The sequence below is a fragment of the Accipiter gentilis genome, chromosome 26 (assembly GCF_929443795.1).
Source record: "Accipiter gentilis chromosome 26, bAccGen1.1, whole genome shotgun sequence".
NCBI lineage: Eukaryota > Metazoa > Chordata > Aves > Accipitriformes > Accipitridae > Astur > Astur gentilis.
This window is the reverse complement of record NC_064905.1, coordinates 5,777,215-5,803,003: the sequence shown is the minus strand read 5'-3', so window position 1 is coordinate 5,803,003 and position 25,789 is coordinate 5,777,215. Positions and strand designations below refer to the sequence as shown.

At 37.2% G+C, this 25,789-nt stretch overlaps 1 protein-coding gene across 12 annotated transcripts in view; it reads left to right on the top strand.

The window, feature by feature from the left end:
- Window positions 1-25,789, top strand: part of TENM2 (teneurin transmembrane protein 2) — a 641,052-nt gene that overhangs the window by 401,352 nt on the left and 213,911 nt on the right. The window lies entirely within an intron of this gene.

The following is a 25,789-nucleotide window of genomic DNA, read 5'->3' as shown; positions in this document are numbered from 1 at the left end:
TTTTCAGCAAATTAATTCTTGTCTTTCAGGCCACTGTTTTAAAACATTTGCAGCTCTGCTATCAGTCATATAATCTGTAGTGCTTAGCATTTTCTTTCTTTTCCTTTTTTCTTTTTTCTTTTTTTTTTTTTTTTTAATTAACAGATGCTGACTTTTCATTTTGACAGCCAAAAATTGAGGAAACAAGATGCAATCCTTTTTTAGAAATAGAAGCAAAACAAAAGAAGGCTGTTATAGCTCCTTATTTTTTTTCCTTTTTTTTTTTTTCTTTTTTTTGTTAACATAGATATCTGTTGTGCCTGTCTATTTAACTAAACGCTACAAGTTTATATCTTATATGCAGTTTCCGATCTGCTCAATGTCGCTGTTCCCTGTAACAATACAGGTCTGAACAGTATTGGAGATACTAGGTGTTGTAGAACTTTTGGCCTTTGTGGGTGCATACAGTATGCTTGAATGATGCCCTTTACGTAGTGGCTGGTGGTGCGTGGGGGGAGGATGAGACAATGAACAGAAGTTGAAACGTAAGATTCAGAGTGGCTATATGGTGAAACTATTGCCCTCAGCATTGGATTAGAACAGGTTGCCCAGAGAGCCTGTGCAGTCTCTGTCCTCAGTGCTTTTCAAGAACAGGTTGGTTAAATTCCTGAGCCACTTAGTCTGACCTCAAAGCTGCCCTTGCTTGGCAGGAGGCTGGTCTAAGGACCTCCTGGGGTTCCTTCTATCCTGAATTATCCTTTAACCCTTTGATCCATTCAGTTATGTTAAAATATATTTACAAAAAAAAATAATAATTCAGAGATTGAGCATGCTCCCTTGCTACTTGAGGTTTGAGGGTGGAAAATATGATACCAGTTTTTAGGTTGTTTTTTTTTGTTGTTTGTTTGGTTTTTTATGAGATTCAGGGGTATCTGGGGAGCTGCACACCTCAAAATCTGTAATGGGCAACTCAGTAGAAACCATAGAAATTAAAAAAAAAAAAGTGGACATGATCTGACTCTGATGAGTCAGTATACTTCTGTAAAGGGTAGTCCTGCCTTAGAAACATTTAAGAGTTCTTTGAAGGAGTCAGCCATTTCTGAATAAGGGTGATCTAGCTGATGAAGGATCTTTGTATTTTCAAAAGGGTCTCAGCAAAATTTGTCACTAGATGCTTTTAAGGAGACTAAACTAACATAGGGTAAGAGGGAAGGTCCCTACATGGTAAGTAGTTATTTGAAAGACAGTAAGCAGAAGTTGGAGCTCCCCAATGAATTTTCATGGGACATGAAGATACTTGGAGAAGATGGTGAGCTGTGGGGTAAGAAAGGTAGCTGGTGGCAGGGTGCTAAGGACAAGATCGGGCTGCGAAGAATCACAAAAGGACCTTGTGAGACCAATTAAGAGGGCAATAAAATGGCAGAGGAAATTCAGGGAAGAGAAACATAAAGTGATATTCATAGAAAAAGCAGCTCTGGTACACTGGTTAGTGACGGACCATTACCAATCAGGAGTGGGTTGTTGGGTGCGTGCAAGCGTCATCTTAGAGCTCAGGAACAGGTGAATGTTGACACCTGAAGAAAGGAATAAAGAACAAAAGAGAACATTGTCTAAAGGAAGTGGTGGATCAAACAATTTACAAGGGTTTAAAGGGGAATGGGAAAAGTAAATGGGAGAGAGGTGCAATGAGGGTTGCTAAGTTGAAGAAAATCAAGGTCAGGGAATGTAAACTAAAAAAAAGAGACTTGGAGGATACTTGAATACTTGGTAGTTGGTACTTACAGTCACTGTTGGACACTGAGTGAACCAGCATGGCTTCTCTTATGAAGCCAAATGAAGGAAGGTGCAGTACAACATCTGAAAATTTGATGGAAGAACTCTAGCTCTTTATGTTTCATTTTAAATCATAATAAATGTTTCTTTATATCCTTAAAAGCTTTGTGTTTTACACTTGTGACTGGGGACTGATCCAAGGAACCTTTTTGGCATGCTCAGATAAGCTTTGATTTGTTTATGAATGGCTGATTTGTTCATTCTAAGTTTTAATATTTTTCCCCAAATATTCCATTTCCGTCTTTAATGAACAGTCATAAAATATATAATGACTTTTAATTTTTGGCATATAAGAAACAGCGGTCCTTGTTTGTTTTGGTTTGGATTTTTTTTTTTATCATAGACACATGCATAATTGTTTGATCACCACTGAGCTCTTCTGGACTTAATACATCGTCTGGAAACTAATAAGCATTTTCTAGTGATATAATTTTTTTCTGTAGTTCTCACAATGCTTCCTTTAGAGAGTTAATAAGAAAATACCACAGATAGTGAAATATACCATAAATTGGAAAAGATCACCTGTTTTTTTTGTGGCTCATCCTTTTTCTTGAAAGATTTTCAGGGTAGCTTTTACCATCTACATGATACGGAAACATAGACCATGCTTTGATTATTTTTTTATTTTTTTTTTTAAATATTTTTAAAAATCTATTTTAGTTCCTATGGAAACTTAGGAACATAGATCCAGACATTTGGGAGAGAGTAAACAAATTTAAAAGTTTTGTTCAAATTTGGGATTGCGTTAAAAAGGAAGATTTGAAGATACTTAGATTTAAGACTTAGATTCCAGGTAATCTTTGATCATTAATAAATATTTGCTAGCACTTTCTAGGTGGTTCTTTAAACATTTCTATCACAGTCTTCAAAGTACATGCTGAAGATGAAATATTTGGTGGAGAAATCTCGTACTGATTACATTATATGAGTGTCCTCTTGTTTGTCTGATTGTACACTTATGCTTGCTTCAACCTCTACAATTACAGAATAGCTCCTCAACAAGTTTAAGATGAGTCTTCTTGGATATGAGGTGATAGTCATCCACATGTACTGCCCTGTGCCCTTCACAATAGCCATTCTTGATATATCTGGAAAACTCATTTGCCTAAAAAAATTACCTAATCAAATCTTCCATCAAATGAGCAATCTATTGTTGATATTATGAAGGCCTTTAATCTACAATAAATCTTTGTTAGAACTCATCAGAGCTTCCAGTTTGAGAGAAATGTGATTATAGCACTCTTAAAATGACATTACATCATCGGGGTGATTGGTTTATCATTTGGAGAAGCGACATCAATCATAACTAGCATAACCACACAGTAAATGAATTCAACCTTTCTGCTGCAGAACAATGACACAATAATTGCTCAAAATCAGACTTAAAATGAAATCAGAAAATGCACTTTCTTTAAATATGATGTTAACCTAATGGAATATATTATTAAAAATCATGTTTGAGGAAATTCTATGTAATTAAAAATATGTGAAAATTTATTCCTTTTTTCTTTCATTAGAACCTGATTTCAGTTGCAGAATCATTTTCTATGCAACAGATATTATGCTGTTTTTAATTGAACTCCCATCACTTACATTCCTCTGCTTGTACTTGTTAATATAATATGCAGCACAATTATATGTGATGAAGGACAAGAGGTTTTTGAAGACTGGTGCACCTGCTGATAGTATTTTGAAAAACACAAAAAATTATAGAAGGAAATGAGACCTTTTATCCATGAAAAGTTAGTGAATGCCCCCCCCCCCCCCCCCCCCCCCTTTTAAAAGAAGGTCAGTTCCTGCCACACCATTTTCCAGGATGGTTTCTTACAGCTAACAGTAGGAATAGGTTTATTTCTTCTTCCTGTATACATTGTATGTATTTTCATTCTGGTAATATAAGGTGACTCATCTTGTTGGAATGCCATTTTAATGGCTTCAATTGTAATACAATATAACAGGCTGTTTTCCAATCTTACATGGAAAAAAAAGACGAGTTTTTGTTGCCAGCACTTTTGCCTTTACTTTTTTATGTAAGATTTAGTCCTATTAAACCAAACTCTGGAATGCCCCCCAAAAAACCTGTTTGTTTGTTTTTCAACGTAAAACACCTAGGATATACCTACTCACACAATAGTTTTTGATATAACAGATCCTTAATTGGATACATTCATCATCTTCAACCATTCTAACAATGAGAAAGTAGATGCAGAATGTTTTTCAGAATATTTTGATCTTGGGAAAATTCTAAACTGTGGATTAGATATTGTCATGATTCCCAAGAAGTTACTGAAGTTTAACTGGAAGGGAGGTCATGCCTGTTTTTTCAGCCTTAACATGTCTTCTTGGCTCAGAGACAGTTATACAAAGTATTTGGCTCAATATAACAATATTTGCCCACAGAGTAGTTTGGATGCTGCTTAGAAGACAGGGTTTGCTTTGATTTTTTTCACAAGCAGTTACTGGCAGCAGGGAGAGAGGAATGGAGAAATAGGGTGTCTCGAATGAAATAATTCTTGTTGTGTAATGTTGTCTGTGAGTTAGAGTTGAAAAAAAGAATAAGACTCCTTATGCTTATGACCCTAGTTTGTGGTAATTATGTGGTGGTAATATGTAAAATATCAATATTCATTATATCCAGTATAAATATCTAGAAGGATCTCCTCCATTCAACATATATTACCTGTCCATAGGATTTAATTATTATTAATGTATAATTACTACCACTACCTAAAGCAGTTTAATCCAGTATGTAAAAATCTTTTTTTTCTGAAAGCAGCCAGAACTTTCATTAATGCACTGTAGCTAGAGGCCTTATTTGAGATCTTCTACTGGGAGTGCTTGGAAGTGTATGGTTTATAACCCTCTACAGTCTGGCAACAAGTAAACAGATATTTCCAGTTTCTAGTCTGTAATGCAAACCTATACAGAAGATAGTAATCTTTAAGAAATAAATGAATCCTATAGAAAAATAATTACATCTCCTTCAGATGATTAGGTATTACTCCCTACTGAATGGAGAAAGTGGTTCTTGTATCTGCCAACTTACATGGTAGAAAATAAAGTAGCAACAACAAAAATCTAGGATCCATAGCGCGCTGCTTTTTTTTTTTTTTTTTTTTTTTTTTTTTTTTTTTTTTTTATTCTTCTTCATAAAGGACCGACTTTGGCTTCCTTAAGAGACTAAATAAAATAGTTTGGGTATCTCAGTAGGTAGCACCTTCATCTTATTGCCAGAAAGACATGGGTTTAAACTGTAGATAAGAAACCTAGGCATGCATAACTGTCCCAGCGTGATATCCAGTTGCTGGGTTGTTGGATGAACTGTTCCACAATTAACCAGGCTAGATGCAGAGCATTACACATTCTGACAGCAATCTCATGGACTTCAACCAAGGCAGCTACAAATTCCTGCACCCGGGGAGGAATAACCCCCTGTACCAGTATGTGCTGGGGCTGACCAGCTGGGAAGCAGCTATGCAGAAGTGCACCTGGGGATCCTGGGGGACAACAGGTTGACCATGAGCCAGCAATGTGCCCTGGGGCAAAGGTGGCCAGCAGCACCCGGGGCTGCAGTAGGCAAGCACTACCATCGGGTCACGGGAGGTGATCCTTCTCCTCTGCTCGGCACTGGTGAGGCACATTTGGAGTGCTGGGTGCAGTGCTGGGCTCCCCAGTACAAGAGAGACATGGACTTACTGGAGCATGTCCCGTGAAAGGCCACATCTAATGTACCAGGAGAGGCTGAGAGATGGGACTGTTCAGCCTGGAGAAGAGGCTCAGGGGGATCTTATCCCAATGGGGCAGAGTAATGACAAGGGAGACGGGCTCTTCTCAGTGGTGCCCACTGACAGAAAAGAGGCAATGGCCTTAAGTCAAAATATAGAAAATTCAGTTTAAACATAAGAAGAAACTTTTTTTTTTTACCGTGGAGGAGATCAAGCACTGGAACAGTTTGCCTAGAAAGGCCGTAAAGTTAGCATCCTTGGAAATACTCAAAACCCTCCACTGTAACAACTTCAGCAGTTAGTAGCTTTTAGAGGTATGGTAGACCTACAGGTTCTTTGTATGGCACCAGGCTGGCCAGGACTTAGTAGGTTTGTGTTAGCTCCTTGTGCAGCCCCAACAGAAAGTACAGATCACTCCAGTCCACGCTCTACACTCTCTAAGTTTTGTAGTTTCCCAGTGTTGACTATGAAAATGGTGAGATTTAATTCTGCTCGGATTCAAAGTAACTTTCTCATGGTGACTCGAAGTCCGTGGGCATTCTTTCGCAATCCCCACAGTATGGTGCCATCAAACTTGTCTTGCTCATTTACTGTCATTGCAGGTGGTAGAGGTCTTGCCCACACAATTGCTCAGAAAATGAGCATAGACTGCTTGATCAATATTTATTTTTTATTTTGCAGAAAGATTTATTCCCCCCACACATTTGGAAGTCCTTGTTCTAAATCGTTTCATTGGAATTTAAATCTTCCTCTCCTTGTCAATATGGCAATTGGGGCAGGGAGAAGGGGTGTTGGTTTGCTTTTGTTGTTGTTCAGGTGTTTGTTTACTTTTGGTTTTGTTTATTTTGGTCTCTGTGCATGACTCCTGAGATTTACTGTGGGGAGGAACAGTAATCAGAAAGAAAAGTTTTGGCCTTCTACACCTTTAACTTTTCTGTCCTAACTGCTGTATACATTTGATAAGATTTCAGTGGCATCTCTTTCTGAAACCTCTTTCAGAATATTTCATTTTAGACTTTGCTAAGTTACACTTGGATCAGCAACAGTTAAAATCAGTTAAGGTTCCAGGGTTGTTTTTTTCTAAATTATTTTATGTACTTTCTAATATCTGCCTCTGAAAGGCAGCACTGTATTACATCGGTATATACAATTTTGGTGAGGAACAGTACTTCCTATTTAATATGTTCACAGGGAAATACCATAAGCAACTTTTTTCTGATGGCATTTTACAACAGTGCAAAAGAGTGTGGATTGATCATTTTAATTTCTGTTTCCAAATTAAGAGTAAATTATGTATGTTTGTTTCTGGGTCTGTTGTTGTTATTATTATTACTGAGAATTTCAGTGTTACAGGCTTTATCTACCTTGGCACCCATGGTTGGCCCCAGAAGTAGAAGAAAGCAACGCTAATTTGAAGTATTCTATCCTTAATACTTAATGTAGCTGAAGAGCATAAACCACCCTATATTTCTTAAAAACTTCTCTTTAGCAGATGACAAAGTCCAATAAAGATTCCACCATTACAGTAGATAAGATTGAATAGAAACTAAAACCTGTTGGTTTCTAGTGTTTATGCTATGAAGACTGGCCTAGCTTTGAGGTTTTAAGCAATAGTCTCTTTCCGCACATATTGTTTTAAACAGTGCACCTATTTAGCAGCAAGGTCTTTGAATAGATTTTTTTTTTTTCTCCAAATTTGTTTTTAATACTTAAATTCTCTAAATCCTTAATGGCCAGTCACATTCTCGAGCATCTCTCTAATGGCCAGTCACATCTCTTGAGCACTAGGTCTAATTTTAGAGCTTTGGACTGGAATTAGAAATTGAGGGAACAGCATGGACTATGTTTTCCCATTGAAACTGAAGGGTGTACTTTTTCTTAAGTATTAGCTCCATGTTGCTGCAACTATTACAGATATTATTGCTGCTGCTAATCTGTGTAGCATATGTTGATGATGCCAGCAGATGTCTGAATTTCAGCCAGAAGATGTGATTCCAGATATTAAGACATTGCAGAAACATTGTATTTATTAATTTATAAATTCATAATCGTAACAGACAAACGAATCTCAAACAGAAGGTTCTATGGTAATAAAAACGATAATGCATTACAAAAAACTATAAAATTGAGAACAGATTCTAATTCTGTTGTTTCAGTATTTTTCTTAAGCTCACATGGGTTTTTTTCTTAGCTGCTTTTACATCATTTTAGTTCAAGGCTTGTAAATGTGTTGAACTGGAAACCTCTATAGCAATAAAAGCAGCACAGCAAAGTAGCTGCGGTGCTAACTTTCCAAGGTTCCTTTTCTCCAGCTTGTTACTCTGCTGTTTTCCGGTATCTACCATAATGGTTGTGAAACAACTTAGTTACTATGGCCAGTCAGGCCTTGTTTTTTCTCTTTACTGATCCTTGTTTTATCTCCTAGGAGCTAGTTGGAGATCACCAATAAATGTCATGCTTTTGTAACTTAAAGACTAGATATTGTTGCTCTATGCTGTTGTGCCAAGAAAATGGCTGCCTAGGCTTGGTACCTTGCTTGAAAACTGAAAGGCACTGTGGACATTACAATTATAAGCAGAAAAATGCTTGCTTGCTTGCTTTTTTTTTTTCCTCCTTTCATATGCTAAGTCCAGATGCTGTTTGTGTGTTTTTCCTTTGTGTAGAAAAGCCTAAAATCGTTCTTGCTAATGGTCTCAGCTGTAAGTTGTGCTGTGTGGAAAGAATTTCTCAGGCTTTCTAATAATTTTGTCTTTTGATACAGAGTTTTTAATCTTCTGAACTACATCTCCTTTTTCATTGGCAATGATGTAGTCCTAACAACTTCCATAGTGGATTCTGCTGCTGTTTATGTGGAAAGGCAACATTCAGAAAACATTTCATGTTTTTAACTGTCACCAACAGAATTTGGTAGCTAATTCAAAGTGAGGAGACAAGCATATGTAAGCCATGTGTGCTTCATGGACTATAAAATTGAGAACCTAAAATTTAGGATCTTAATTTTTTCAGAATTCTTTGCAGTGTTTGTACACAGGAAGTTCTTTGGGTTGTTTGGTTGCTTGCTTTTGTAATAACAAAAAGTTTAATAACTTCATTCTTTTTCCCTATAAATCCAAATAAGTGCTGTTATGAACACTTGATGGCAAGGAGATACTTTTCCTCTGAGTCAATATCTTGTCTTATGGATTTTCTGATTTTGATAGACCAAAGCCATACACTTCTGCTTTATTTAAATGATAAATTGTGTGTTTATCTACTGCTTAATTATTATTCCTGGTTATAGAATTACTTGAATAGTGTTACATATATAATAATAACTATTTCTAATATGCTTGTAAATAATAGCATCTTATCAGGCAAATCTGTAAACGTGTGAGATCTATTGATCGCATTATCATCTCTAGAAACTGAGTTTATCTTTGTATAAAGCATGATTCAATCAATAGAAATTAGGACTTTTTTTCCTTTAGAAGATGTTCAATCTTGTTCTTAAAAGTACAGGAGATGGAGAACTCGCCACATTGCTGGAGAAACTGCCCAGTGGTTATTAATTATTCTCACTGCTATATTTTTTTTTCACCATTCATGCATGACTCTGCCTGAGAGTTCTCTCATGCATGTCTTTTATTTCCCTTCAGCATAAGCAGAAAGAAACCTCAACTCTGTCATTTTACTCTGAATTTTTTTCCCTTCCTGTTTACCTTCAACAGCCCTGTTGCCCTCAGAGTATGTACACTGAAAGGGTTTGCACATATAGCTTTAGAGATGAAGCCGTCCACTGAAAATACAGCTCATCCATGCAAAATATGCTCTCCTGTTAATTCCTAATCCAATTCCTCAAATACATTAAGGCATATTGTAAAGAGGACTCCTTGGTTTGCATTACTGCATCTTCTGCTGGGTTTTGCTGATGCATGCTTTTGTGGACCAGGATTTTGTCTTTCTTACAATTTCCACTTTAGTAACCTTGTGCAGCCACTGTTACAGTGGAAATGTAACAGAAGTATATGGTTCCTCCATTAAACAGCTGCTTTATTTTGATGCAGGTTTACAAATATTTCCCATAGAGGGAGCATGATGGGGGTGCACACCATGGGGTTTATGTTGGGAGGCCAAGCAAATGTTCAGAGGCTTTGGTGTTGTGGGATGCGTTCAGAGCTGAGCATGGCATTTCAACTTGGTACCGTCTGTGGTGATGCTGTTCACTTGCATCATGTCTGCCCTGATACTGCCTGTGTATAGCTGGCACTACGCCGCTCTAAAGATTCAGGAACCGAAGGAGTTTCAGTGCAAGTCTTGAACTGACCAGTTCTTCTGTTGTTTGTAATTCCTATCGTTTGTAATAATTACCTACTAAAACTACAGAGGAGAGGTTATTTTTTCTCACATAAGCTAACCAACAAAACAATATTGCCTTCTTTATTACATTACAAATATACGTAATTTATTTTTCTGCCAGATTCTTACGCAGAAAAGCTGAGGGCTTTGAATGTTTGTAAAAGTTAATTACTGGCCTGAGTAAATGCTTACTTTTTCAGATAACTTGACCTCAAGGCATAGAGGGAATCCTGTTCCATTTTGTCAGGTCCCCAAATGTTTCCACAACTCAGTCTCTGGCGTTCACATGTGAATGAAATTTCATCTCTCACTCTGTTCCATTTGTTTGGATACTGTGTTTTCTTCCAGTCTGTAGCAATGCTGTACTTGCTCCCAGTTCCCTAGGTTGCTTTTATTGCAGTGACCTTTTTCATCTATGTAGGGTGCTATTTGTCATTCAGCTCTTCTTCGGTCCCTGCCTCGCCCCACCAAGGTATTGCCTGACATGTCGCTCCTTTACAATAGTTCCTTTCCATTTAATGCATTTGTGTTGGATATCATAGAGCTGTAACAGTGTGATTTTTCAGCAATTGAGCTTTTCTCTCCTTTTATTCAGGTCAGGTCTAACGATTTGTGAAATAAATAAATAAATAAATGCATACATACAAGCAGAAGCATAACAGGATCTTTATGATTGTAATGATAGCTGGTGCTTATCTAGCGTATCCTGTATCTGAAAAAAAAACCCCTAGTAAATCAAAAGGAAAGGGAATTGGCAACATAGTGCAGAAGTTGTATTGTTTTGAGAAGGCTTCTTGTCCTTGGTGCTCTGTTAATTTAGGAGCAGTAACAAGAACACTGTAGAAAATGAGAATGACCTTTTATAAATGATAAAAAGCAATGTGGGGGTATAGAAGCCTATATATACACCAAAACTCTAAAAGCTAGGGACTCTTACTATGCTGCTAGATCTTTCAAAATCTGCCAAAGAAGGGACTGGCTTACTGTGAACTACCATGCCCCAAAAATTCCATTTGCAATAACAGGAAAGTTCAGTATTGTCTTAGTACTGCCTAAGAAAAAGATTTATGACCTTGTTATTTTGAAAGATCCTTCTTGGTCTTGAATCTACAAACCTGGGGGACAGTTGTTAGTATGTAATGAAATGGGAAGTCCCAACTGCAAATTTACATGATTTGGGGAGACCTCAGAAATCTGGACTTCAGTATTGCACACTGAATTAAGTAAGTCTGTAATGTATAGGCCATGGTAATTATTTTGGGTTTCACAGATCACTTCTTCTACTGGAATCAGTGGGAATTTTGCACACCAAACACCAGGCTAACTCCTCAGTTATGTAATGAAGTGTGAAATGTTCTCCCTAACAAAACACAGTGTTTGAGCATGTTTGTTAATATTTGTTCCCACAAACAGGTAGATAATTGTTTCACTTGACACAAATCTGTCAGTTAGAGGGACTAGCAAACATGAAAAGGTGTAAAATCTTTGTGAGTTTGTGCACTCAGGGTTTCTGAAAACATAATTTACGAGGTCAAGAGAAGGGAGTTTGGGGAGTTACGACTCAAGTGGTAAATGGTGGCTCTGAATTATTCTATCAAGTGCTGGGAATGAGGATTGGGACTGGGATGGTTTGGGAGTACATATAAATCCTCAGTGGCTCTGTGATACAAGTTTCATCAACTCCTGGCACCTTCACTTCCAGTGTAGCTGAAAACTTGCTACAAAACCAAAAGGGAGTAACATGGAGGCCAAACAAAACAAACAAACAAACAAAAAAGGCAGTTGGTAAGGCTTATGTGGAATGAAAGAAGAAATTTGGACTTTTTCAATTTGCAAATTTGGTTAAGAAGAGCAATATGAATTACTTCAATCTAAAGCAAAATGTGTGTTGGGTTTTTTTCCAATGTAAGTTTCAACCTGTTTGTTGAACTTTTTTTCAGTGTGGAAAAAACCCCCCAAACACCAACAGATGCAAATCCTCAAAATGAAAAATGCAAAAAAACCTTCCAAATTAAATGGTTCAGCATTTCAAAAATGAAATAATTACTGTTTCTGCATTTTCCAAGTCTCTTCTTTCTCCTCTATCTTTTCCAGTTAAAAATGTAGCAAAATTTAATTAGATATTCATGAATAGTTTGTCTACTTGTGGTCTGAGGCAGGCACTAGGCCGAAACCAGTTAAAGAATAGCTATTTATTCTAAAATCCATGAACTTAGTGGACATAGTAAGGCCAGTCAGTTATACTTGCGAGTGCTCTACGTAGCTGGAGAAGATGGTGCAGACAAAACCAGACCACCTTGAAGAAAAGGAGGAATTTCCAAGACTGAGTTTCTGATTTGAGACTGACTTGAAAGCATGATGAGATTATGGAGACCAGTGTGTATGAACAGACTGAGAATTGGTGGTTCTGGTAATGCAGAAAGGCTGGTGAGAGACTGTACTTATAAAACTAATCGAGGAAAAGACTCAAGAGACTGGCTAGAAACCAAACTTTTAAAAGTGTACTGTCAGCAACTAAAGCCCAGTCCATCTACACACGTAGCATAGCCATTTCTTCCAAATCTTTTACAGAAAAAAAAGTTATGTAATAGAAATCACTAGAAATCATCATCCAGAAGTATATAGATGGCCACAAAAGTTATTTCTTCACTTGTTTTCCATCCACAGAGCAGTTTTTCTAAATATCTTTCTTCTTTCTTTTCTTTTTTTATTGTTGACAGCTGGAAAGATTCCACATTCTTCATTCTTCAGTTCCTCTGAGATCATACCAGAAACACAAATGCATTAGAGAGTCTTGTTTCTTTTTTTTTTTTCTTTTTTTCTTTTTGGAACAATTTCCATTAACATCCTGCTGTCACAAAGCAACTGGTACTGTTTCACAGCTCTTTGTCATGGCAGTTTTATTCTGGGGAGCTACACAGATTGCTCCTTGAGACGCAGAACCACAGCAGCACAGCTGGCTTTGGGTAACATGGAAGTTAAACTTCAGCCAAGTTTGGTTCAGATGATAGCAACTTCTTAATGTTTAATATCTAAATTTATTTGAGGAAATTAGTACTGGTGGATCCTGCTGGACCAGCAGCCTTTCCATTGAGTGGCTTCTTCATAGGATAGTATAGGTTAGTTTATAGAATGGTATTTTCTTCATATATTAGGCAGATTCAATTCAAATTTCCAAATTCCTAAGGGGACTGCAGGCCCAAATTGAGTTTCTGGATAGCTGGTTTGATGTTTGTTCTCTCTAGGTGGCTGGGGTTCGTTTGGTTTTGAGGGGGAGGGGAGGATGCATGTGGTTTGGTTTGGAGGTTTGTTTTGTGGTGGTTTTTTAGCCAGATGTTTAAATGTATACATTAAATACTTTGACATCTTTCTAGGAATCTTAATTTTGAACTGCTTTTTAATAACCAATCTGTTATGTTAATTTGATTAACAAAAAAAAGTACATAGCAGTTGGTTCTTTTCAGGAATTAATGCTCTATCATGCTGAGTTATATTAAAAGGATCTACAGAAATATGACCATTAGGTTTCAGTCTGTGCAAAAATTCTATTGTTTAATTATTTCTAATTCCCAGAAAATGCTCTCAAGTGGTTTTATGAGAAAGCATCTAAAAAGTTAAAAAACTGTAGTGAAATTATATCATTTCAGATTTTCTTTAAGTGTAGTGTTATCAAAGAACAGAAAAATAAAATAAAAATAAAGTTAACAGAAAAGAAAAAAGAAAGCTTTCTTCTCTATAGTTTTTCTAACCCCCCTATATGCTTCCCAACACCAAAACTCTCTGTATCTCCCCCACTAGTCTTCAGTCTGAGCAGCTTCTGTTCCTTTTTTCAGATAAAAGCTTTTATTTTCTCACTGCAAAGCAAACAGAGAGCAAATGTCATAGGTGGGAAGGAGTTAGTACTTCCCAAAGCAACCCGACCATGAGAGCAGGATTCTCGGCTCGCCGCGCCACCATGTTCCTATAGAAATTGCCAAGTTCTGTATGAAAGTACATACATGTTTGCATAAGATTTGATGCTTTCTCCACCTTCAATTTGCATTTCGAAATCTGTTGAAGATATGAGACATTGTTAATTTGATAGTAGAATAACAATGTGTGAACATTGCTAAATATTCCCATGAGTAAAATTCACAGCAATGGGGAATGTTTAGAGCAGACATGCAGCAAATTGCTCAAATACGGGACAACCTGTGGCACAAATCTGCCTGCTCTAACAGGCTTCATAAAATTAAAGATAACGTATTTTCTTACTGCTCTCCCAGCTGCTTTTTATTAATCTCTGTTATTAGATGATGGCTAAAGGCTCTCTAATGGTTCCTTGTTTGTACCCTCTTCATCAAAATTCAGGCAATTAAACTGTTTTCCTGCTTTTATTTGTTCTTAAATCTTGTTTGAGCCACTGACTCGATGCCTAGTGCTACTTTTAGCACTTTTTCATGTGGCAATCTCTGTTTCACAACTACAAAATGTAAACCAACAGAAGAATGTGCTCTATTGCTGAATTTTCACTGCTAAGCAATTTGAAGTACGGATAGTAAAACCACTTATACTTTACAAGTGATCTGTATCAAAATATGGATAGTTTTTATGCTGTCTTGATGTAAACCTTAGGATTTTTACAGAAATTTTAATGCCACAGTTCTTTAGCTGAAAGTGTTAAAAGCTTGCTTACCGGATTTTAAAAAGGATAGATAATTAAGCTTAAAATAAAAGTGATTTATTGGCTGGTCCACTGCAAACATTATATATTTAGTCAAGACATAGAGACAGTACTCTGAAGAAGTTTTTGAATTTAGAATCAAACCTCACAGTCCTGCACTTCCATTTATCACTGTTGAGTCCTTTTCATGAGATGTTTAAGATTCAATATTGATAAAAATTAAATCACCAGGAGAAAAAAAAAGTTGAATTTTCACAAAGATGAGACAAGTAAAAGAAATATAATGCTATTGCTTTTAATGATAATAAAGTTAGGTTGCTTTTTTGCGTACTGGAAGAGCTCCAAAAAAGCCATTGGTACTCACTTTGGGAGTACTTAAATATCAGTGGCTCAGAGCAACATATAGCTCTGCTATGTCATTATAGAGAATTGTTAGGCCTCACATAGGCATTATTGGGCCAATCAATTAATCAAGGAATTTGCATAGAATTAAAACTGCATAGTAAAGATTTCAGGAAATAAAATTGTATATCCACTTATAAACACAACACACATCTGATTTAAAATAAATAAAAAAAATAGTTGTGTAATGAAGCAAATTAAATTAACAGTGGATTTCTAATTGAACTTGGACTATCCAAGTTTCTTACACAAAAGTAATGGAATTGCACTAGTGAAATTTACTCAAACATTTTGGATAGGCATCACTATGCTCAAATATTACATTACCCAGCATGTCACATGATGAAGTGTACATTTTGTATCCTCTGGAGATCTTAATGGAATATTCTGACAGCTGTCAGTAAAACAAATATTATTGTCCAGTAGAAAAAAATAATCATTATGAAAAACAGGGTGATTAACACCTATGCTTACATGCTTCACTGGTCCAGAAAATTGATCCAGTAGACATGACACATATGCAGAGGATGAGCTAGCAATTAAATAGGTACACGTAAGCATTGTCTTTATTTCATAAATGTTCAAAATTTTACAGCCCTTACTTTTTAAGGTGATCATTACCTTAAAACTTTTACCTGTAATGTGATAGAAAATTTTGAAAAAATGGGACAGAATTATTCCATAGAAAAGAAAAAAATTTAAGAGCATCCTGTAGAATGGTTATTGTGTTAAAACATTTTCACTGTTGAATTTGCCAGTTAAGAATATGTTTGAGGAGTCTTTGAAAAATGAGTTTATTCTCAAATATAATGGACTTGATAGCACTGATCTTGTATGTGGCCATTAGCTTAGGAAAAAAAAAATATTTATTTCAAATACTTCTTTTTGCATCAGGAAAATAATTCAATCTCTGTTTTTAAACCACTAACCACTATTTATAACCCCATTTTTAAACTATTTTGAGGCTATTATAATATTTTGCTATTAGTAATATTTCAGCAGATATTATTTAATAGGTATTTATATTGCTAGATGTGTTTGGTTATTGCTTATATCCAGCCTGGAGAACTATATAGCTTAAAGGTGATTCTCATATTGAACATGCATATATACATGCACATAGCCCCTGTGAGTCATGCTCTTCTTCACATTTATACAGGTACTTAAGGGGTGTTACCCGAAGCGGGAGGAACAAGCTCTACTGCTCAGTTTACTTGTCCTGTATTTTGTCAATGCTCAGCAGATGGTGGAGACTGTATCTCTATGTTAATGGAAACAAAAATTGCGTGAAAAATACTATGTCCAGAAAAATAAAGTCACATAAACTTAAAAAAGAATAAAAATAAATTAAGAGAAGCCAAAAATGATGGAAAAGTGGGTGATGACTGAGACACTAGCAATGGCAGGACTTTGAGGGATTCTTAAAAATTATATTCTCTGCTAGATATCTCAGAACTTCCAGCTGTCATTTAATCACTCAGATCAGCTTTCAGAGTTTCAGAGAGTCAGAGGAGATAGAGTTCATTTTGAAAATCTGCTCATTGTTCAGGTTACCAAAAGAGGCTTTACTCTTAAGAAACCTTATTTCACAATATTGAATAAACTGAGATTTGCAGGTTTCAGATTTCTGCCGGAAATAATCTTTGGAGGAGTTCTGCTTTAATCTTATATTCCTCTTTATTGAGGGGAATAAGTAGTCATGTAAACTTGTTTCCAGCTTTTTATGTGCCAGAAATGGTGTGACATCTTATACATGTTTTACTTCTGTTGTCTGATGTTGGCTAGAAACTATATCTTACACTTGGTAATACAACCTTGAAATTCATTAGGCTGGTAGCTGGGAAATGTACAGATGGTGGGGTTTGGCAAGCCAGTGTTTTTGGTAAAGGTCTTCTCTGTTTGAAGTCAGTGATTTGATCGTTGATTTATTTATCACTGGTTTATTGTAATTTAAATGAAAACTTAATTAAGTGAGCTTTGATTAAAATTCCATATGAAGAATATAAACGTTGGTAAATGATAATTACTCTCAGAATTGCTAAAGTATTGAAAATGCTTAGAATGTTTCCTATTACCTGTCTGGCTGCTTTGTTTTAGCAATTCCTTTTCGACTCTTCCACTGCATTTCTCAGAGTGTACTTTTGTGTTATAGTGTTCTGTCTTCCAGATTATAGAATGGCTTAATTACAAACAGCCTCTTCAAAACCCAGGAGTGAACCTCAAATTTTAACAATTATATTTATTAGTTCTTAGAAATTTCTGCTGTTAGCATTTATCAAGTGCTTGAGCTTGTTCAGCATCAATAAACACAGAATCAAGGCTCTAAATTTGGGGGATTCGATATTTATGTTTCATGATGGAAAGGAGAGCTAGAGGCTTAAGGAAAGAATTTGTTAAAGAGGAAGGTTGAGCAGAAATAAGGGAATGTTGTTTGGGGCCACATGGGGCTGAATTAGAAAAGGTGTAGAGTGCATTTGTAATGCATTTGAAGTTACCTCCGAGGATCAGTCAGTGAGTAAAATCCTTACACAGAGTGAGTACAACTTAGTGGTATATACATTTATAGCTAGCATTGACTGAGCCTGTATCAACTGTAAATTATCTCTGTATCTGTTGATGTACCTATACACACGTCTGTGCTCACATGTGTTATAAATATATAATGTGTAGTATACATAAACATACTATACATATATATTAGTATGTGTATGAAAAAAGAAAAGAAGGTAGAGAAATCAGTTAGTTGGGTTTTCTTGTGATTTTTTTTTTTAAATTACATAGAGCCTGGGTATTTGAGAAATTCTTCTGGACAAAAGCAAGGAAAAGGGCATTATCTACAATTAGAAATAATAATGTATTTGCCATATTTCTACAGTTCCGATTTAGTTGAACAATGTGATCATTATGCCACCAGTTTTCAATAGAGGTGTCACAATGAAAAATAATTGCAATATTCCACAATATTAACTGTACCCTAATTGCAAAAGTTTTGAAATATAATTACCATGAAAGCTAATGCGACAGGGAACATTAAGCATAATTAGTGTATTTTAAAAAAGGGAAAAACTGTTAGAAGCTTGTTATTGTCTCATAAGGTAGCTTCAAATTAGCTGGATGCAGAGCACTTTCATCTAGGTTTTCTATAATTTTCGTTATTAGCACAGACTGCAATAAATTTATTTGACATAACCCACACCTGCTAACCCTGCAGGAAAGAATTTCTAATGTGCACAGGTCCCAGGTTTCTCACAGAATCTGTAACAATTTCCTGGGAGACAGCAGTGGTTAAGATTTAGGTGTGGGTTCGTTGGTTTTTGGGGGTTGGTTTTGGTTTTGTTGAGGGGGGGGGTTGGTTTTGGTTGGTTTTTTTAAACAGTCAGTCATGCTGCACTGCGCAAATAGCACCCTTTTAAGAAATTTCTGCAAAAAGATATACAAAAGTGGTATTACGAAACACTTAAAACAAAGCATTCATTACACATCATAACCATGTTCTGAAAAAATATATAGTATATTAATTATCTATTTTCTTTACAGAACAACTACATACTTTCACATAGAGCATGAAAGTTCACTGATATGATTAGAATTTATTTTTTGAAGTAAAAAACCCCAATATATTCCAAACACTTGTATACTAGAAATGTTTCTGTGCTCATACAGCAGGGGATAGGATCCAAACCATAAGAAGTAGTGCTGATTTTCTATAAGATCAAATTTTCAATAAGAAACATCCAAGAGTTTTTCCTGTGGTTTTTTGGTCACATTTTGCAGGTAGAAACTAATGTTTTTCTGTTTTTACTGTGTTTCAAAATTATTGAAATGTGTTTTGGAATAAGCTATATCCAAACAAAAATATATGTAGGAACACCATTAATTTAAGTGTTGGGAGTGGACACAGTTTTAAGAAACATTTGTATTGCGTGGTCTTAAATTACTATTAACCACTGAGGCTCCTTTTTGTCATCTATATATGCTGTTACTGCAGATGTGTAACAGATTTCTTTTTGGAAGGAAATTAAGTCATACATTAGATAAAATTTTGGATTGGCTGGTGCAACTTATTTTTTCCCTAGAATGATCTCAGGAAAAAAAAAAGGCATCTGATGATGCTAATTTTCAGAAGCGTAATTTATGAAAATGTTTTGGTTTCAGTTTAAATCCTGTGATTTTTAATCTATCTGGTGTCTGTCTATCAACAGCGAATGCTCTAACATTGCTGCTAGTACAATTTAGGATCTTATGGAAACTTGTAAGAAAGGTTCTTGTTTTTCTCCCTCAAAAGTAATTCTAATTTAATTCAAGCTCAGGACAGAGCTTGCTTCTGCAGAGGTAATGGAAAGTTTAAAACTGAGGAAAGACATTAAGGTATGGAAATCCAAACGATGTTTACACTGTGCATTGTGGAAGTCAGCCATTTGAAAGCAAGTAGGAAGAACAGGAACCTGTTCTTTCTTTCAAAAGGTAAACTGATTCATTTATTCAGCCTAAGACCATTTTCAATAAATTGCAATTCTGGAAGGGGTGAGGTGGGTTTTTTTAAGTTCTGTTAAACTGCGGGCATGGAAATCCCTTTAGATAATCTTTTGGGGTACTTTCATGGGCATTTCAGTTATGTTTTGAAGTGTTACAGTTACTGGAAACATTTGCAGATATGTCCGAACAGCCATTTGGTATATACGTTCTGTAAGTTACCAAGTCTTACTAGAATACTTCGTTAGGAAACAGCACGGCAGAGCTGTCAAGCCAGGGGGGCAGGATCAGAAAGAGATGCGGGAGCGTGTGATCTAATGCTCCGAACCGATGGCCAGCCCACAGAAAAATTAAGATTAGATAATGTTAGGAATCATATTGTGTTCTCACTTATGTCCATTACGCTTACATAAAGAGAAGGGATTGCAGTCTGTTCAGTGTTTTGTTTAAAGAAACTTAGCTACCCTGATTATTAATTTATAGTAAAAAACATTATACCTGATCTACAGAAGAGTATGCTTACCTTAGCTAAACTGAAGAACATGAGCTTTAATGCATAGGGCTGGAATACCTTTATTCCTTTGTTTTATTGGATATATCCCCAGTTTATTTTATGAGCGTGACCCTTACACTGTTCCCCTCAGCATGCAGAAATACAAACCCCATTTGAAGGGTAGGTCTGCACAGTTCCTTGCCATCCTGCTCTGCCCGCGCTCCTACCTGACCAGGAGCTATGGTACTGCAGCATGAAGATACTTACAGGTTAATCAGAGTTGCTGACAAGCCTCTCTAGGTGCTGACAAGCAGCAAGCCTCAGATCCAGGCTTTTCTAAAGGGCCTCCGTTTCCGAGTGTCTCAGTAACGATGCCTATATTGAGAGCCTTTTCTTTCGATTATTCACCAGTGCTGAGACTTATGGGCAAAATATTGCCTTCATTTGGCAGCACAAGTCAGCTCTGGTCTTGGCTCAAACTGAGCCGATTGCTCTGAACGGCCATAGCTGAACATACAGGCCTGAACTTCCCTGCCCATCTAGAAAAGGAGTTGACTGATGTCACTTCTACAGAAGACTGACACCTTTTTCTTAAAATGCATTAATGTTTCTAAAGTGCCTCATGATATACAGCTTCATGATATTACATCTGTAAGTGCAGCCTGAATGTGTCTCCTGTTAAAGTGCAGTACAATATTGGCCAAATTTCGTGTTTGATAAAGTTAAGAGAGTCTTTAGAATGACTTAAAGAGGGTGCCCTCGCCAGCTGTGAAAGAGTTCATATATAAAGGTTATTTCAGTCTTAGTTTAGTGTCTTACAAAAACACATGTTACTATCCAACTCTTTTACTACTAAAATAAGTACTGTACTATACAGATGCCATAAATTTTAATTATCAGTATCCTATTACTAAATAGGGACTCATCTACACAGTGAAGTAATATCTAATATTAATTCAGAATTAAAATATGACCTTTTTTAGCAAACTAAGCTACTCAGGAATTAGTAAAACTATATAGAACAGTCTGAGTGTGTGCACACACTTGTGTCTGAATACACCATTTTGCCAGAAATTTTTTGTCCACTTGTGCAAATGCCTTAGGTCAATGGAATTTATGAATATATGTGCTTCAGTCATAAGACCACCGGCAAAATGTTTATCCTTCAAAATGTGTTAAATGGATTTACTGTAATGTTTATTAGTCTATTTTTTTCTTCTTTCCACTCCCTAACACTACAATTACAATGAGTTAGAATTTTTTTTGGAGGGCTGCAGAAAACTTTTTTCTTGTTAAAGATTTACTTAAAAGCCTAGGTCTTCTGTAAATAGTATTTAACAGAGCAAGTGAAATAACAGTATATGTAATGAGTTATACGCAATCTCTCGTGCTATGGATTTTTCCGTGCACCTCCATGTGGCTCGAGAACTCTTTACTCCATTTCCTCTCACTTTGGCAGGGTGTCAGGATGTGGTTTGACAGCAGCTCGGGGAGCTGCATCTTTGGTGCTTAGGTCAGTGCATGTGTTTGCCCGTGGGCTGTGCAGTCCCGCACCATCCCCACCTTGTAACATCACCAGTACTCCCAGGAAAGGGCTGACCTGTGTAAGTGATAGGAAAATTAATCTTACCTCCAGGCAAATAAACAGTGCTTAGTTCACAAAACGATAGCTCCTGGCACCAGTTTCCCATACATTAAGCATGGTACAGGAGGTGGAGTTTGGTAGCAATCCAAAGTGAATCAGCTGTTGGCCAGGGAATCCTGTTGCTCATCCATACCTTGGGGTACATTTTCATCATTGGTTACCACCGGCCGAAGACTGTGCTGCTTGTGAAACCCTCAGCCCTGTTTTCCCTGGCTTCTGGCTTCACACTGCGGCTGCTCTGCCTTCCTTTGTGCCAGCTCTAGAAACTGTCTAGTTAGTTGGATCATCAAAGTGGTCTGACTGACACCTAGGCCAGTCCGGAAAGCTAGATTTGTTTTCAGCTGGATTATCAGGCCGGTTTGACTCAAAGCGCGCTGGTGGTAACGGTTGCCAACGGAAAGGAAAGAGGCTGGAGTGGGAGGGCTGGGACTAAACTGCCTCTTTTGGCAGCAGTCTGGACTTTGTCAAAACCAGCTAGAAGACTGCACTCTTGCAGATATTTGTGCAAAGATGAGCTTGTAATTACCTCTGCTTTGGGTCCACTGTCGATGTCTCCTTTGGAGTATGCCCTACCATGCTGAGAGGTGCTGCTCCTTATTTGTCTTTTCGTGTGTAGTCTGAACTGATTCTCATTGCTGAGCTCTCTGGACCACATGTCAGAAACATGCCATGCCTCTTGCTGGTCCTTTCGCTGATAAAGGACTCTCTATTCTATCTCCTATTTTTTGCCTTTCTGCACCATTTTTGTTTGTTCTTTCTTCCCGCCTCCTCTTATTCTTCCTTCTTCTAGTTATCGGTAAACAGTTCAGTTCTTCCTTACTGCAGCCCCTGCAGAATCCGAGGGCCTTCTGCCAGCAGGTACAAAGTAGGAGTGATCATCCTTCCCAGACAACTTAGGGTTCTGCTTCATTTTTAAAGATCACATCTAAAGTATCTGTTCTTTTGCAAACAACTTTAAGCTATGTGTTTTGCAAGACTTGCATTGATTCATTATTTAATGCTTACTGTTAACTCTCTAGCTTAATTCTCCTGTTATTTATTGTATAGAACATTATTTCATTAACTAGATTGAAACAGATGAGAGTGGAGAACAGAACTCTGACAGGCAAATTTAAATTTGTATTCAATATCCGAAATAAAGCTTTAGATTTTCAGGAATGAATCTCCATTTAGGCTCCTATATGAAAAAGAAGGATTTCTTTCTTTTTTCCTTTGCTCTTAAACATGTATGCAACTACTCATGCATACAAATAAGCATGTCAATACTGGAAAGTGTAGATTTTTTAAAAAATAGACTGTATCTAGCATAGAAATTGGGCCTCTCATTACCACCATGACAAATATTTTTCTTACTACAGTTCAGCATATCTAGAAATGAGACTTACATGTTCTTGCCTTTAGAAATTGTCTTTGAAAGTGAACATTATCAGTTGTGGTGCTAAGAGCTTGTATTTGCAAAAAGATTGCTTTGGTGGGGAGCAGCAGCCCTGATAGATGCAGTGCCTGCAGAAATGCTCGCAGCACTGTTGCCGCCTTCTTGAATTCTCTATCGGTAGCATTTCTGGACAAAGTGAAAAAAATGCTCAGATGTATATTTTGTTCTTGATATATTGGGGGCAGGTTATGGATTTTTAACTCGCTATATTTCAGCTTGCTCAATGGTTTGGAACAAAAGAACAGGCTGGGGAAAAAAGAAATCACATTAGATTTGTGAGTCAGTCACCTACACCTGCTGTTCCCCACGAAACCTTTGCCAGTGTGTCACTGGGGATGTTCTTGTCTTCAGTTCCCTGATGAACTAAAGGTGTGTCCCCACTATTTGTGGAAAACAAAAAATTAGACATCTGAACCTTCTTCGATCTCCCTCTTCTTTTGTCCCTTTTCTGCACAGTTTAATTGAGAGGGTATTAAAATAAGATGCCAAGCCCAGCTTGCTTCGCTCTCTTTGTTGAGCAGGAAGGGTACCTTCATTAATTAACATGAGAATTAGTTTAGTCATAGTGACACTTGTGATTCAGAGATTACTCTTAGCCTCTAAAATATACAAATATAAGGGGAATACCAGTAACTAATTTATGTTCCATGCTTCACAATGTATAGGAATGCATGTTCCTCTTCTCATTAAGACTTTCTACTTATTTTTCATGTATGTTTAAAGTCAGACATTTCCTGTTGGGATTTATTGCCATAAATAGCTGTCCATTTTTTATTCCCACCAGCTGTGCATTTGAGTAGCACACAGCGAAGTTTATGAATCACTTCTCCTTGACAGATCGTAACAACCACAATATTCTGCCACATAGCCAACAGCAGTAAGTGAATGATATTAGCTCTTAACTCTCCAGAAAACTCTGTTCAGTAATTAAACATTAAGCCTCTGATGCCTATCATCATTCAGTGCCAAGACCCTTTACAATACAGGTTTGCTATACTCAGGTAATGATATTAGAGATGATAATTTATTCTGGAAATGTAGCTATCTGAGAAGAATGAATTTACTGAAATCAGAATTTCATTTATAAGCTGGCTTTTCGGGACTTTTCTCCTAATTCTGACATTCACCATGAAGGAATATTTATTTAGTTAAAAAATCCTCTGCATGTAGGATAATTGACAAAGAGTGATGAAAAGAACAATATTTAAAACCATGGCACCAGTAGCAGTGTGTAATACAATGCAGAAATCTGCCTTCATTCAATAAGGACAAATGATCCAGCAGCACTTCAAGCTTTGGGCATCATTTCCAAGTTAATCTGCTCTGCTTTGGTGTCAGCGTAAAATTGAGATCAACTCGTTAGCTAACAAAGAAGCTCAGGAAACTTCAAACAAAAATGCAAACTTATAAGAAATACAGCACTGCTGACAGAAACTGTGAAGTCTGTTTTCTATCAGTGTATGTACATAGCTCATTCAATATTATTGTGATGAGAAATAATAAGGAAACCCCTCAAATAAATTAATAGCTGTGTGGTGTTTGGTAGCAGCCACAGCTCCTGCTCACCAGCTGAAGCTGCAGTGCTCTGTTCCCTGCTAGTAATTTGCTATTTTACAACAAAATGGCCAACAAAAATGAAACACAAAGAACTTAAAAAGATCTTAAGCTTAAAGTTGCAAAATCAAGCATGTAGAAGCTTGCTAATTGTCAGAAATAAGGCTGTCTATGCAATCTGAATTTGCCCAGTCTTTTACACTATAACGCAGTGTACAGAAAGCTGGAGTGCTGTTCTCGTCCCCTTAGCCCCAGCAGCTTTGCGTCCAGGCCCGGCACGTGCCCCAAGGTAGCAGGGGTCTCTCCCCACCGTTCTCGTGGTGATCTTTTTCCAGCTTTCCTATTTATTCAGTATACAGTCTGCTTGTTTATCCAGTCCTAATTTTCATTTTCCTTGCTCATCTTCTAGTGTTTCTTATGAACTGACTTCCAGTCTTTTCTTTGTCCAGCTCTGTGTGGGTTTTTTTCTTGTAGCTTTGTTTTTTCCCTCCTTTCTCAATAGTTTTCAGTCCCTCTTTCTTTTACTGGGATCTTCAAATATCTCTCCCTTTCTCCACTCTCTTTGTAAGGTCTGTCTTTCTGTCTTGTTTCTACCAGCACCTCAATGTGTTATTCTCTTGTTGACTCCATCACCCTGACTGACAAGTTTACATTTCCCAGCTCCTCATCCCACCTCAATCTTTTCTAGCCCTCCTCAGTCCTAGGCTTCCTATTCTCCAACTAACCAGTCAGATAAAAGTCCCAGCCCCTGTTTCTGTGTCCTGTCCCTGCAGCCTGGCATCCCTTGGTGGCTTCTTCTGCAGGTCTGGTTCTTGCCTGTGTTGCATTTGCCCAGTAGGATCCTTCGTCTCTGGCCAGCATGAAATGCTTTGGAGAGTGCACAGTGTGCAGCAGTGTCTTCTACAGCACTGACATCAGGAAAAGTTTTGCATCACCACCAAGCCTCATGATACCATCAGACTTCTTGGACAACAGCTCACTGTGAGTGGAAACCCCTTTCTCTAACTTTTGCTTTCCTTTCCATAATCCCTAGTCCTCCCGATCTCTTCTGTAGGTGGAGGTGTAGCAGGACTTGAACACAGAGGTCTTCACTCCATGGCGGAGACTGCAGTGTAAGAAAGAAGCGGGAAGCACTAATGTCACCCAGCCGGGAGATGGCCATATCTCTACCCCAGCATCACCCTGGCCAAGACGCTCAGACCCCACGCGTTCAGGTGCTCTTACGTGCCACAGCTGATGGCTGGACAAAGAG